This window comes from Emydura macquarii, unplaced genomic scaffold (genome assembly GCF_026122565.2).
Source record: "Emydura macquarii macquarii isolate MOO-44397 ecotype Brisbane River unplaced genomic scaffold, CSIRO-AGI_Emac_v2 contig_1790, whole genome shotgun sequence".
In the NCBI taxonomy this organism is placed as follows: Eukaryota; Metazoa; Chordata; order Testudines; family Chelidae; genus Emydura; species Emydura macquarii.
This window is the reverse complement of record NW_027131927.1, coordinates 31,106,957-31,123,154: the sequence shown is the minus strand read 5'-3', so window position 1 is coordinate 31,123,154 and position 16,198 is coordinate 31,106,957. Positions and strand designations below refer to the sequence as shown.

The window sequence follows — 16,198 nt, the reverse complement described above, 5'->3', positions numbered from 1 at the left end:
GACCACCCTAGAGAGGTTCCTAGCCTGAGCGCTGCCTGCGCGCGCACACGTGCATGCACGCACACACACGCGGCTCGCGCTCGCAGTACCTGTCCCGATGCGATGCCTGGGTCCCAGCCTGTCCTGCTGAGTTGACGCCGCTCCTTCCTCTTCCCTGCTCTGGATGCTACAGCAACCACCACTCCCTGCGCGGGAGCCACTTCCAGCTTTATGTCACGCCCAGCCAATGACGCGCGCCCCCAAATGCGCATGCGCCCAAGCTGCGGCCGAGCGGGAAGACGCTGCAGGCGACCACCTGCCCCAGGCCCGGCAGTTGCTCTGCGCGCGTCCGGGCTCCGCGAGAGCAGAGTGCAGCGAGCAGGGCCGCGCCTGTTTGTGGAAGTTTCTCATTACGCTGGGGCTGGGCGCTGCACTGGCTGCACACGCGGCAAAGGGGGAGGAGCCCGGAGACGCTGAAACAAGAGGCAGGGAAGCAGACACCAGCAGCGGGCAGAGAGTGGGCTTAGCCCAGCAACTCCCACCCACACAGCTGTCCAGTTTTTGTTGCAGTCACACCATGGCTGTGCTGGGTGTGCACCAAGAGCCTGTTGGACGAGAGAACCCAGAAACCTGCCTTCGCCTGCCGCCCAGCCCGCAGTGCAGAAGGGGACAGCAGAGGTGGCCCTGGAGTGTTGCACAGAAGACGTGTGTGCGCGGGTGCTTTGTAAATCAATTGTTACCCACAGCTACCTCGGCTCATTCTGCTTCCCCAGAGACAGGCGCATGGAGGAACACACTGTGACATTCCCCAGTCAGGAGCACCTTGCCCTCAGCTGCTCTTAGCATGAGGAATTCTTGCCTATGGTGGCAGCACGTCAGGTCCCTGACTCCACCGGCTGCATTGCCTTGCAGGGCTCTCTCTCCCCCTCGCGAAGAAGAAACACTAGGCATGCACCCACTGCGGCGTGCTTAGCCTATCCTGCAGGGACCGGCTTGGTCTGTTGAACACTTACCACCAGCACTGAAAGGTTAAGGGGGGCCAGACTGCACCTGGAAGATGAGCCTGGGAGCAAAGAATTGATTGCAAGCAGGCATAGCTGGGCAGGAATAGTTAGGCAATTTTGTTATCAGTGACTGGCTCTATGGGTGTCACAGCTGGGCAGGGGTTGGCATGGCGTTTCAGGCTTGAATGCTGTTTTGTAGGGTCACCATTTCCATGCCACCAAATGGCCTAGCCTTTTGCTCTCTTCCTCCTCTTCCTTTTTTTTTTTCTATTTGTCTTTCTTTTTTTTTTTTTATTTAATTCCCCCTCTCCTTTTATGGAAAGGGTTTATTCCCTTTTTTTCCCCCCTTCTGAAAGAATCTCATTTTTTCCTTTCTTTAAAGAGGAATTCTATACAGTGCTCCTGTCACTTAGCTTAGCAATGGTCTTCAAAAAAAAAAAACCCCTAGAATTTTCAGGTGCTTTAATAACCCCTGGAATCAGTTAGTCACCTGCCCCTCACCAAAATCTGCACTGGTAGCTTATTTCCTGCTTTGAATCTCTGGGTCCAGCTCTGCCAATGCCACTCCAGAGGGGTGGGCAAGGTTGTTTTTAAGCCACCTTTGTGTTCTCTGCTCTACTTTGTCAGCTGTCAAGTTCAACAACCCCCCGAGGTCATTCCACTAGGCATTCTGTCTCACCCTCCCTTTCACAGAGGATTAGGATTGGAAGGGATCTCAGAAGGTCATCTAGTCCAACCCCAACTAAATCACTTTCCCTAGGTGTTGTGTCTCACTGGCAGGGGCTGAGGGGCGGGGTGGCTGAGGAGCTGTAACAGCATCCCTCTACTGAAGGATTGCTGCGAGCAGGTGAACTTCAGACTGTCTTGAAGAACTGGATTAGCACAGTGCTCCCCTGTTTAGAACGTTTTGCAGTTTTGCAGTTCTAAACAACCCTTCAGTTTTCTTTCTTAAAAAAAACTGTAAATAATAGGCTCAGTGGGCCAAACTCATGGGTGGCGTTACCCCAGTGAGATCATGCCATGAACTTTGCCACTTTGATTTTTGTTCATCCAGAGAAACTTTTTTGTTTTGAAAGATAAATATTAATGAGATTTTTTGCAGTCTAACTGCAATGACTGGCATTCACTAGCAACCCGTTGTTCATTTCCTTACTGCCATTACAAGCATGCCTAACTACATGAAAATGTCCCGCTGGAAAGCAAAAAGAGTGTGACCTGCAAAGTCACCAATTCACCATGCATCTGACGAAGTGGGTTTCTGCCCATGAAAGCTTATGCCCAAATAAATTTGTTAGTCTTTAAGGTGCCACAGAACTCTTGTTGTTTTGCAATTTACCATGAAATCCTATGCAGTCTAGGTGACTGAACAGTGACGGGTGCATAATGATGTGTATTATTAAAGTGCTGGTTGCTGCCAGCAGCACAGTACCTCAAAGTGAATTTAGTCTGAGCAGCTTCAGTAGGAAGGCAGCTCTGCAGCGTAACAAAGCAGGCCAACAGAGAACAAAGACAGCTAGGATGGGAGGAACAGAATGTACAAAGGCAGGACCAGAGCCAAAGTCCCCTGAAGCCAATAGAAAGTCTCCCATTGACTTTGAATTGGGCCCCAAATAGTCTGCATCAATAACTTTTAAATTGAAAATGTGTTATGCAAAAAGAATTGCTCTGTCAGCAGAGCTGTTCTACTCCAAAACATCTTGTTATAAAAATACACAGGGAGTCCCTGATCCTGAAAACACTTAATGTGTGTAACTTGACTGGGGTAAGTAGCCCTCTTGGAGTATAGGGGGAACCTGAGCATGCATGTGTTTGCAGGAGCAGGGCCTACAATGGTAAAATAAACAATCTACCTCCATGCAATCAGGAAAAAGAAAAGAGGATGGACCTGCAATAAAGAAGATAAAAGGAGAGTCTTTGCATCATCAAGGTTTAGGAAGCCAAGGAGATCACGCTAGCCTGCCCCACCCCTGTACACAAACATACGCACACACTACGTGATGAGGTTAAAAACCCGGAGCACTGTTGTGCAATCCCTGGTAGAGAGTGTGTTTCCCAGGCTGAAAGCAGTTCCAGTTTGTCAGTGCTTAGTGACACCTTGGACTGATCTCAAAGTTTTTCCAAACCTTTATGGCCCAGATAGACTTCTCTCCTCTTCCCTTGGACTCATCAGTAACTCTGCTGCTGGAGAGAATGGGATTGCACTGCCATTGCACTGTCTCTCCAAACATGAGCTCTCCCGGCCAGATTGATTATCACTTTCCAATCGTTTCAGAACTTTTATTGCTTATCTTCTGGAGTGCAACCCAGCCTAGTGAGAGGTTGGGTCACTTCCTGCCCGGCAACCTTGGGTGCCTCACAATGCTTTGCTGCTGCAGCTCCCAACCCAGGCCCCTCCCAAACAGCATGCAGGTCTCATGCTGAGCGTCTGTGTATCACTGCAGCCTACCAGCAATACTCCAGTCACTCTGGCTTTCACCAGGTTGGGTTGCCAAGGGTCCTATAGACCATAATTTCTCAGCCTGTGGTACGCATACCCCTGGGGGTACGTGGCAAAAAAACCAGTGAAGGGAGGCATGTGCCAGCCGCCCGCTTCCCGCCCAATCCCAGCTCCCAGAGTGGAAAAATGAATGTTGGGGTACTTATTAAAATTTTCAGAAGTTAGGGGGTACTTGCTACTTAAAAGGTTGAGAAACACTGCTATAGACAACAGTCTCCTTCACTGCACAACCCTGATTAATCCCCAGTGCATCTCCCCCCTGTGCACTCAATGGCCCAGCATCCTCTGGAAAAAAATAGTAATCATGTAATTACAGACTATCAGAATGCATCTGCACAAGGGGGGGGGCTGAATTACAGTTGGAGAGACAACCTAAATTCTGACATTTCCTAATTTGAGTATTCAACTTTGCTACCTTAATCATGTTCTTTTAATATACCTGTTGGGGGGCAGGGGCTGTAATTTTCTAATGTCATGAGTGCATGATAAAAGCCATGGAGGAGCAAACAGAGCTGCTCAAGTCACTAATCACACTAGACTGAAATTATAAGTGCTCATTCCCCCCTCCCCCTGCAGCCAATACAGACCTGCTAATCATGCCCTCCATAGGCACCACCCACACATGCCTACCAAAGTCCTGGCTTGTCTCGCTACCCCCTTCACTCCACCCCCTTCAAGCAGCTATCAGAACGATAGCTGGATTTACACCCCCTTGTGATCACTCACACTGCCCCTGACTGCTTTCCCTGTTTTTATGTTTGTTGTCAATTACTGCTTGTAGTAGAAAAGGAGAGTCAAAGCCTACTGACATCCATGGGAGCACTCAGTATGATCAACTGGAGTCTAGCGGGGGAAGCAGAGGGAAAATAAGGCGTCAGGTACATATAGGAAATGGGTGGGGACAGATGATGAGGGAACTTGCAGGGAGACTGTGTAGGGGGGAGAGATTTGCAAGGGGGACCTTGGCACTGCAACACGGGGCATTGCAGCCCTTAATGTTTAGCCTCCCTGCTGTCTAGTGGAAATCACAACCCTGAGTTAGGCACCTAGGCTCCCTCGACTGTGCATGGGGTGAGTTAGGCGCCTAAGAAAGGGATTCACAAAAGCCAGCATGCCGAGACATCTAAGCTAGCCAATACGAAAAGCCGAGAAGAGGGGTGTGACCTAGAGCTCCTGCCCTTCAAAAGGATTTAGGTGCCTAGCTCCACTGGGGATTCACAGCCATGAATCCTCTCATGCAGTCAGGAGCCTGCACCAGGCTCATGCTTTTTATGAAACACATAGGACTGCCTTTTAGCATAGTGGTTATAGCACTCACCCAGGATGTGGTTCAAATCACCCCTCTACCTGATATAGAACAGGGATTTGCACTGGGGTCTCCCCAGTCCTAGAAGAGTGCCCTCACCAGTAGCCTATGGGGTAGTCTAAGGTAGATCTCTCAGGATATGTCCATACTACAATTAAAAACCCACAGCTGACCTGGCCTATGTCAGCTGACTGGAGTTCAGGCTAAGGGGCTATTTAATTGAGCTGTAGACATTCGGGCTCAGGCTGGAACCAGGGCTCTAGGACCCTGCAAAGGCAGATGGTCCCAGCTATTCTTAGCCCAACCCTGAGGCATCTACACAGCTATTCTGGCAAGTTCGGTGAGGCCTGGTATCCACACCTACATAAAGTAGCTTGCGTATCTTACGTTGACTTCCTAAAGTCCATTCTGCGCGCCGCCTCCACTACGCTGCGCTGACGGGAAATGCATACCTGTCGATGGAGCGGTACTCTTTTTCCAGAGGTGGTTTTATTAAATCGAATTCTGGATCGATTGAGCAGGTCTTCACTTCAGCTCAATCGATCAGGGTAAATCAATCTGACGGTGGTGAATTTGCTGCCGTCAGTGTAGACATACCCTGAGTCAGCTGACCTGGGCCAGCCGCGCTGCAGGTCTTTTATCTTTGTGTAGACATATTCTAAGTATTTTCCCAGCCCTGAAGAACTGCTCTGTGTAGCTCGAAAGCTTGTCTCTTTCCCCAACAGAAGTCAGTCCAACAAAAGATATCTCACTCCCGCCGCCCCCCCTTGTCTCTCTCACCACTGTTGTCTTCTTTTGTCCAAGTCCAGGCATGCTCAGACCACGACTACCAGATTGGGCCTCAAAGGGAAGACAAGCAGGGAAATAACTAATTTGCAAACTCCACTGGGGCTTAGACATGAGTTAGGCCCTGAGGTGCCAGGCAGCATCAGAATTTAAGCAGCTGTGCGCATGCACAGCTGAAAAATTTAGTTGCCTCAGGGATTTTAATGATGGAAACTTAGATGCCTACAGGGTTTTGTGAAAGCCAGTGGTATCTAAATATTGGACTCAACTGGCACTTCGGGTGCCTCTTGTGAATCCCACCCTGAGTGGGCAAGGAGGGACATGGTTGGTGCTGGAAGGATGGGCTGAGAGACAGAATAGTAATAAGGAGGGAGGAGAATGGAGAGGGATTGAATTCCCTTTCCTGGGCAGTAGGAAATGGATAATAGATACCTTCTTGTGTGCCTAGCAGTCATGTAAGGTTGAATTTTCAACCCCAAAATGTTCACATACAAGTGAGGGACACATAACTTTACTCCAAAGTCTCACAAATCATAAAACAAGTGAGAAACAGTGTGATTTATTTCTGTGGTATCATGGTTTTTAAGCCAATCATATTTTTAGTCTGAGTCATGATTTTGGCAGATTAGTGTTGGCAATGCTGCACAGATGATGATTCGTAACTGCCTTGACCCTATTAATCAGTCTGAATGCTGGCCAGATTTCAGTCGCTCTCCTGAAGGTCATGGACAGGGTGCCTTGATTTGCCACCAGTGCATACTGTGATGGAAATCTTCTGCTCAGTTATTTTGTTCAAGGGCAGTTCTCTTTCACTTTCACACTTAAATTGCTAAAACCCCATTCCAACTTGATGTCCAGACGATTAGCATGGTTAACCTATTTCTACACCTTACTTTTAATATGCTGAATCTCAAGTTTCTTGCTCTCCCTTGTCTCCTGCTTTTGAGCTATAGAATCCTACAAGCCCGTAACAGTCTGCAACATTGCAGGGAAAAAACTGCTAACAAATATGGCATATGAGGGCAGAAGCAGCTAAAGCAGGGACCTTTGGAAACCTTGCTACAGTTTTGACTGGGCTTTTTCTGCCCTGTGCTGACTGGCTGTTTCTTGAACCCTTCCTCTCCCTCACAGGCTCTTCACGTCAGCATCACTCCGCTTACCATCTTCCCTCCTTCCCTTCAATGTCCCCTCTCCCTTCACTGCAGCGTATCCCTCACTAACTAAACCCGCTGCACACACATGATGTTTGCTACCATCACATTGTTCACTCTGCTTGTGTGTTATACCCCTTCCTCCATCCTAAACTTCAGGACAGGAACCGTTATTGTTCTGTGTTTGCATAGCACCCAGCACAATAGGGTCCTGGCCCATGATGAGGGGTCCTACACACCATAGTTATACAAATAAATAATAATAGTGTATCTGTCTGTGGAAGCCTATGACTGGGAAAAAGTCCCTTGAGAAGACTTCTCCAGATGGAGAAATAGTTGTCAGTTGGAGCCAAATAATGAGTAAGAATCAGGAGGCTTTTGTGAGCGGGTGGGTGCTTTTGGAAGAGCTGGGTTGTTTACTTTTGCAAAATCCTGTTTAAACAGGATGTTCAGGGTAAGGAGTTTTTAGAGAGTATGACCTCAGAGGCAGCATTGTTATTGATTGGCTTATCTTGTAAATGCTACCAGATGTAATGCTTCTTCCTGAACTCCTTGGGACTGCTCATGGCGGCAAGCACTATGCGCTGTAGTGTTTGCAAAACAAGACCCTGTGTACAAAATAATTACCTCCAGCTGAGAGAACAATTCACAACATTTTCACAATACCTAATACGAAAATGCAGCACCGAGCGAGCCAGCTATCAGTTTCTTATGATTACAGCCAGCCAATGAAACTGTTTTTCTTGCTCCAAGCAAAATGGAAAAAAATAAAATAAAATAAAATAAAATAAAAGGTTACCAGAGAGATAAATGTACTCCTGATTACCCAGCCTCTTTATCATGTAGTACTAATAATACAATATCTGAAGTACTTTAAGAAAATAAAATACAAATTATTGTAACATCTGGTGTGTTCTAATTGGTCATTATGTAACGCCTGTCGTTGGAAGGATGGGTATGTGGCTAAAGCCTACTAAGACTGAGGCACAGAGTTGACCTACATGCCCATGGCTAAAGACAGCATTCTATGCCACTTCCCCCTGCATGGATCTCTGACAGTGAAGGGCCACTGAATGGGTACAGAAAGGGCATCTAGCACAGCTGGGGCTTGTTGCATCCAGGCAACACAAGTCAGGGATGCTTTGTGTTTCCACATTATGGGCTTGCACGGCCCAGTGGAAGAGGGGGAGGGGGAAATAGTACCTGTAAGAATGATGAGAGTTCTGTGGCACTTTAACAAATTTAATATTTGTAGACATAAGCTTATGAGAGATATCAGCTCTCTTCTTCAGATGCATCTCTCGAAAGCTTATGTCTACAAATATTAAATTTGTTAGTCTTTAAAGTGCCACAGAACTCTCATTGTCTTTGTTGTATACAGACTAACATGGCTACCCCTCTGGAACTATTCTACCTGTAAGAATGTGCTTCTAAGGGAAAGGGAGCTAATTAATTTTGGGGGTGGGGAATTCAGTGCTTAGGAGGGGTGTGGGCTTGATTGCCATGCAATGTACTTATGCATGACATGATGACTAAAGAATGAGGGGAGGGGTGAATCACAGTATAGGTTCATATAAGGAAGTTAGTGAAGTGTGAATTGCTGTACCTAAGTGCCCAGAGGAATAGTGTTTGCTTAGTAATGTATAATTGCTCCTAATCATGTTGTTAGATTTATTATCTCAAATCATGATTGTACAATGTGATACAATGATAGCAATAAACTTTCTTGCTTTATTTATAAATGTGCTACAACTGTCACCCATTGCTAGGCAGGCCCAGGAGTCATTGCAACCCCCCCAAACACGTAACAGAAGAACATTTCCAAAACAGAACCAAAATAAAAGTGCAGGAAAGAGTGCAAACCCAACACAAACCCCCTACCACTACATGTTGCCTAGCCCCACGTTCTCCTTTCTTTTCTTTCTGTTTTCCACATGCTTGGCACTTGGGGAGGAGGATGGAGGTAGCCACAAGAGAGGGGTTCAAGAAGGAAGGCTTTATAGGGCTTAGTTGCCCTGTCCAGCTGCTCATGAGAACTGAATGCATGGACTGCCCCAGCACAGAGCTGTCCAAGCAACTTCTGCACTGAGGGAGATCAGGCCCTGGCGTGGGAGGAAGCAGCAGGAGCTGGTGCTCTTCCAGCCATGATGGAGATGAGTCACTCAAACCGTTCTCTCTGTTGAGCTCTGTCCTCCTCTTTTAGCTGCCATTCCTGTTCCAGGAACTGCACTGCAGTTGCTGGCTCCCTCGCTAAAACCCTGTCCTCTGGTGAGCCTCAGTCTTTCCTCGTGCCACTAAGTATGCCGCTGCTCTGGTCTTACCTCCCTTTGCTTGTGGCACTGGACCTGCTGGTCAGCCCTCTCCAGAACTTTGAGCATAACTTCACCATGGAAATGCTTCCTCTTGGAACGGTCCGTGAAGGCACATTGGGCATGGGCTCGAGTTCTGGATGTCCAGCTGCCAGTGGAGGTTGAGGGGGCTGCAACAGGACAAGAAACAGCGGGTTATTGACTTTCCAGTAAAAATTCTCTTTAAAGCTGTTCTTTGCGGTTTGCAATTCCCAGTCTCCATTTTGAACTCCACGTAGAGGGTGAGGGGATGCCAAGGCACTGGGATACAATCCGCCATTAGCAGATACATGCTTGTAGCCAACTTTTGCATTGGTTCTTAGAGCCAAAGCCCTTCCATTACTGTAGTAATAAACTTTAAATTGGAGTTAGAAACTTACCAGGCTTTGGCTCAGCTTCTATCTCCTCAGGGTTTTCTGGCAGCAGGGTGTTCCTTGGGGCAGGAATGGGGCATAAAACAGCTCTTCCAAGTATGCACCCAGAATTTGCTGTTGATCCTGTTCGCATTGCCTGCTCTGGGACCAGTTTTAGAAACAGAGTCACTTCATACTCCTCACTCAGAGCCTATTGCTGGCTTCCATCAGTCTCCATGCTGGATACAGAGGACATAGACCAGATCATCATGCAGCACGGTTGGCTCCATGCTGGGCGCAGAGCCCGGCACCCCAGCAAACGCCTCCTAAAATAGGAGTGAGGTTTTTGAGTTACCCACAGTGCAGTTCTGATCCCTGATACTCACTCTTAAGTGGCTTAATATGCTCCCTGTACAGGTCACTGGTCCGGAAAACTTGCAAAGCTGCCAGCTTTTTAGCAATCTGCTAGTATACATGGCCATTCCGGCTACTTTTGGTAAAGTTCTCAATTTTACTGGCCTCACACCAGAGATTCACCACAATGTGGCTGTGCTCCCATGACCATGAAGCAGCGCAATTTGCAAAAGGCTTGTTCTGTTCGGTCTCCGCTGCAAACACAGAATGCACTCCAATGGCGTGTCTGCAGCTTGCTGAGCAGAAGACAATGGAAGGGTTAATGATGACTCACTGAGCTGCACGCCATGGGGTGGGGTGAGAGGGCATCCATTTTCAATGGAGTCAACTGGAGATTGTAGGGATAGAGAGGACAAAGGCAGTTGGCCCTTGGGCTTGTGGGATTCTTCTGGTAGACTCCCAGGACTCAAGTCAAGTGGGGCTGCATCGACACTGGAAAGGTCCGGGTTTGACTCGGGCTTCAACCCTGCAGCCCCGCCCAGGGTTAGTGCAGTTTGTGTGCAAATAGAAGAGGGTTAGGCTGGAATCTGAGACAGCCCAGGCATACCCTGTAGTGTAGTAGATATATCCCGTGTCCCCTGGTTCGTGAATCACTCTGGGGCTTAACCAGCACATCAGCTTCCCGATGCCTACAGAGACAGCAGTGTGTATGCCCTGAGGCAGAAACACAGGTGCCTAGGGAACTTTTACTGCAAAATCCTAGACACTGCGTGAGGTTAGGCATCTATAGGCTTAGCCAGCTGCCGAGTGGGAGTTTTGTGGATCTCAGTGGCACCTAAAATATTACGCGCCTAGAAACTTCTGTGGATCCAGGTCTTTGTGTCACCCTGGGTTGTAAAGTGTGCCTGTATAAAGTCATCTGGCCCAAAAGGGAAGTTAGAAGCTGTTGATTGCTCTGTATCCCAGTGACAAGATTAGTCAGGGAAAGAGTGAACTGTAGAAGTCACTCAGTAAACAGCAACTTCGAAGGAATCTAAGTACTGCTTCATTGAGCTGAGAAACAGACTAGGAATAGCATGTGTTGATCATGTGTTATAGTAACTTCATGATTTAAGAACATAAGAACAGCCATACTGGGTCAGGCCAATGGTCCATCCAGCCCAGTATACTGTCTTCCGACAGTGGCCAATGCCAGGTGCTTCAGAGGAAATGAACAGAACTGGCAGTCATCGAGTGATCCATCCCTCCATCCAGTCCCACCTTCTGGCAGTCAGAGTCTAGGGATGTTCAGAGCATAGTTTTGCATCCCTGACCATCGTGGCTAATAGCCATCGATCGACCTATCCTCCATGAACTTATCTAATTTGTTTTTGAACCTGTTATAGTTTTGGCCTTCACAATATGCCCTGGCAATGAGTTCCATAGGTTGACTGTGTGTTGTGTGAAGAAGTGCTTCCTTTTGTTTGTTTTAAACCAGCTGCCTATTATTTAAATCTTGATTGTGTTTATGATTGTGTTCATCTCGTGATTAAACCAATTATTGATTCCATTCCATATTATTGTCAACTTGTTGATATATTAACTCAATTCCAAATGTAATTTTGATTTGATAATTGTGTTATTTAATCCTTAATTAATTGAGTAGACATTAATTGAGTAAAAGTAGTTAGTTTTAGCTAGATGTTTAAGTGATTTTAGGTTTGTCTTTTTATTAACTTTTAACGAAACCCATAAAAAGCAAATAGAGCGGGGTTTTCTTTCAAATTGCAACAAGTCATGACACTGATGGCCAAAAGTCATTCTCTAAAGTATTTCAGAGATTCTTAGCTCTGTCCCTAAATTAACACCCATCTCCCTAACAGTTTAAGTTCATATATACATTTAAATATTCCGAAAATATCTTTTTACTCCTGTCTCACAAAGAGGAAACAGGACTGTATGTAAATTTTTGAAACTAATCTTTTTGCCATTCTTTAAATGTATTTCAGGACTATCCATTTACATGGTAACTTGCTCACACTCCACCTGGAATAGATTCAGATCAATGGAAATGAGATATTCACTCTCTGATTCTCTGAGCCATCTAGTCCCTTTTGATAAAGTTCTTTAGAATAAAGCACTTTGTTAAAGTAGTTTTTTTTCTCTCAGTACCTACACTCCATTTCATTTCACCTCCATATTCTCTCTTGAACACATACATGCTTCTAATTTTTAAACATCTCACTCTTGCACTATCCCACAGGAACAAGCTGCACCCATCAGTCGTCAATGCCAAGATTTTCCTCTCTTGTGCTTACCTTGACTCACTTCTAGTGTTGATGCCTATTCTGTGCTGTACTGACCTGGCCAGAAGACAGGATCTTTAACTTGGATTGTGGAATTTACTCATGGCCTTCTATTATTGTATGCGGATACACTTTTTTTTAAAGCAACGAGAGCACTTCAGAGCAAAACCACGCTCTGAGGTGTCTCTAATCTCTGTTTGCCAGAAGCTGGGAATGGGCAACAGGGGATGGATCAATTGACGATGACCTGATCTGTTCATTCCCTCTGAAGCATCTGGCATTGGTCACTGTCAGAAGACAGGATACTGGTCTACATGGACCATTGGTCTGACCCAGTATAGCCGTTCTTATGTTCTTACGCTTCCTTAAGACAGATAATATAGTTAGAGGAAATTGTCAAGTATAATATATGTGTAAATACAGTATATTTTTCCCCCCGAAATGAATGCTTAAAGAAAACTAAAATATGTTACAGCAAAAACCCGGTCACTGACACTGTGTTTTTGCTTGGTCACATTTTGATGATCAGATTGACTGTGTCAATATATCTTTTAAGCCAAAGTCAATGTATCAGTTGCACAACAGGACTGTCTAGCTTTCTTTCTTTTTTTATAGTCAAAAGCCAATTTTATGCTTCAACAGAACCTCACCATGAATGGAGCTGCCCTGTGCTCTAAATAACTAGCCACAATCACTTCTACCCAGTAATGTCTAGAAAAGAATACATAGCTAAATATGAAGGGGATCGCACTTATCCCATTTCTCCTCAGACACATCCATTGATTGTCTATACCTGGCCCACCTTTTACCCTGAAGACTTCATTTAGAGGAGCAGGAATATGGGTGGTTTGAGACTTACTGCTTCTCAATGCACTAACTCATACTTTTGTCTACCGTTAGCCTTCGCTCACCCTTATCCTGAGGCACAATGACTATCACACATATTGTACAAGGGCTAACAAGACCAAGACCAGCATGTGCTTTTCAGTATCTATTTCACTTACATTTTTAGATAGCGCGACTCACCATGCTATCTAAGCCTTGAATTCAGGTAGAATCAGAGATTCATATAGCAAACTCTTGAGCTCAGAGATATCATGGTATTTTTTCCTGGTGAACTATGATCCACTGAATGGGCGCACACTATTTTATCAATGTATCATTTTCTTGTATAATGTCTGATTCTGGTTTCAGTTACACTGGTGTAAATTGGGAGTAATTTCACTGAAGTTAATGGAGTTACACTGCTGTAAAAATGGTGAGAGATCAGAATCAGGCTCATGATACTTAGTCCCATGTTCCTCTTTTTCTGAAATTTTTCCCAACAATACATGGAAGAACATATTAAAAAGGCAATTGCTTATTGTCAATGTGATAATAATACAGAAGGCATATTGTTGAGTTAGGATATCTATTCTGGGAAGCATTAGCTGTAACTACAAGAGGAATGACAGAGAACATTTTCTAAAATGTATTTCCGGCATAGATATTTAGCTTCTGCTTTAGGTCAAGCAAGTCGCAGTTATTACGATGGGCAATGAATAAGGAAATGTTGAAATAAGATTGTATTTGAAAGTCATAAGGAAATCCACAGAAAATATAAAGCTATACTAGCTGTGGGACCAGCTGTGTAAGAGGGACTGTAAGGATTAAAGGCTGACTTCTGCAAGGCACTGTGCATCCTTCAATACTACTGCCTAATCAAACCTATTTGGGGAACCAAATGCAGAGAGACTAACGGAACTAACAAATGTTCATCTTCTGAAAAGCAAGGGTGTTGTTTATGACATTACATAATCACTTGTACCCTGCAGTGACCTAAAACACTTCACAACAAACTCATCTATATCCTCAAAAGAGCAGCATTTTGCACACGTAACTCAGACAGAATTCTTCTAGAATTAGAGTCCATAAGCCTGGTTAAATTCACTGGTCCACTGCTCTAAAGAGAATCATGCAGGAGGATACCTATGCTCCTGCCGCATGATTTTCTTTACCGGACTGGGACCCATAATTGTATTTTTGCTTTGCCTTTATTTGTGAGTATAAAAAGGGGATTTCCTAATGACATCCTTTTTTCTCATTTCCTTCCCCCTCCATTACGTTTGCTGTGACATTAATGCTTTACAACAGTAAAGAGAAAGAGAAGCTTAGCAACCAGCTAGTAAGTCAGCAGAGATGCAGCATATATAGTTTTTCTATTAGCAATCAGAGCAGTTTTATTTTTATAAATAATCCTACTGCACCTACAAGTTTAATGCAAATGTGTTTCTTTAAGGTGATATTGTTTAAAGATGAATCAAGCTACATTAAAAAGGGAAAATCCTGAGAAAACAGTAAAAGGCTATTTGGGTTTTATGTCAGGCAACGAACACCAAAATTACCTTCTGAAGACAGGGATAGCAATTATTTTAAGGGTTGCTGAGTGGTAGGTAGCTTACAGAATTGAACTTGTATCCATGCAGTCTTACAGTTTGTTTCTTGGTGACCTACTGCATGAGTGGCTGCAATCAGCTTTGGTCTAGTGGTTCTCTCATTGATCTGAAACAGAGATTCCTCTAACTTGTAGAAAACTCAGGATGGTAATTTAACTTGCTATGTTGCATTGCACTCACAGGGATCTTTACTTTTAAAAATATAAGTAATATAATATTGTGTTAGAGATAAACCCAAGCCATTGTTCTGGATCTGGATTTTAGTTCACAGTTAAAAAAAAAAAACCTCTCTATAATGGTTTGAAACCTATTGACCTGAATTTTGGCAAAGTTTGAATTTGGATCTGGATTTCATATCCCAGAGTTCAGGAGTATTCAGCTGTGGATGTTTGACCGGCCTTTTTTGGAGATAAGAAATCACAGAATTTTGCACTGGAGCTGAATTACAGTGTGGGTGACAGGATAACATGCTGTATTTTAAACGCCTGGTTAGGGACCCTATCGTACTTTTCAGGGTAGGTGTAGGGTTTTTGTGGTTTGTGGTTGTTATGGAACTGTTTAAAGGTGCTCTCTGTGCTTAGCTTGAATTTTCATTAGTTTCCTTTAAATTCTACTGCAGAACAGTGTTCTCCTAGAACAGGGGTGTCCAAACTACGGCCTGCGGGCCAACTGCGGCCCGCGATCCATTTTTAATTGGCCCGCAGCAAATTCCAAAAATATACCAGAATATGGCCCGCACATGAAACCTGGCGGTATTGCACTTCTTGGTTTTAACTCTAGGTGGAGCTACTGAGTTGATCAAGGCAGTTCCTCTACAAAACAAAATTAAGGAAAGAAAAATTTTGCCACAGCGCACTGAAAATGACAACACCAAAGAAACGCAAGATAGCAAGTGAGTGTAGAAAATTTCAGACACGGTGGGAAAATGAATACTTCTTTATGGAAGTCAAGGGGAAGTGTGTGTGTTTGATTTGTAATGAGAGTGTCGCAGTGATGAAGGAGTACAATGTAAGACGACACTACGAAACCAAACATCAGACCTACATGTCCTACACTGGTGTGGAACGAGAACAGAAGGTTAAGCAGATGACAACTATCTTGCTAGCTCAACAACAGTATTTTTCCTGTGCCAAAAAAACTCAAGAAAATGCCACAATAGCCAGCTATGAGGTGGCTCAACTCATTGCCCAGCATGGGAAGGCTTTTTCAGATGGTGAATTCATAAAACAGTGCCTCACTAAAGTCGCAGGAATAATGTGCCCAGAAAAAAGTCAAGAATTCGACAGCGTTAGCCTATCAAGAAACACAGTTGTGCGGCGAATCGAAGACTTGTCAGCCAACATAAAACATCAACTGTCAGACAAAACGTGTGCTTTTGATTTCTACTCCATTGCATGTGATGAGAGCACAGATGCCACAGATACCGCACAGTTATTAATTTTTTTGCGGGGAGTTGACAATAACTTTTGCGTTACGGAGGAGCTGCTTGATCTTAGCAGTCTAAATACCACAACAACGGGTAAAGACATTTTTGAAGCTGTGTCAAATGCAATTGACAAGATAGGACTTAAATGGGACAAGTTGTGTGGAGTTACAACGGATGGAGCTCCAGCTATGACAGGCGAGCACAAAGGAATGGCCTCTATGGTGTGTGCCAAGGTGCAGGAGAGCGGAGGTGAGGCAGTTAAAATGCACTGTAT

At 45.0% G+C, this 16,198-nt stretch overlaps 1 long non-coding RNA gene across 1 annotated transcript in view; it reads right to left on the bottom strand.

The window, feature by feature from the left end:
* Positions 1–8,365: 8,365 nt before the first annotated feature.
* LOC137159048 (uncharacterized) overlaps positions 8,366–16,198 on the bottom strand; it is a 38,003-nt gene continuing 30,170 nt past the window's right edge. The window contains exons 2-3 of the long non-coding RNA XR_010921530.1: positions 9,452–9,750; positions 8,366–9,202 (exon numbers count right to left, since the gene is read on the bottom strand). This is a non-coding gene — a long non-coding RNA (uncharacterized lncRNA). The remainder of the gene's footprint in view (positions 9,203–9,451; positions 9,751–16,198) is intronic.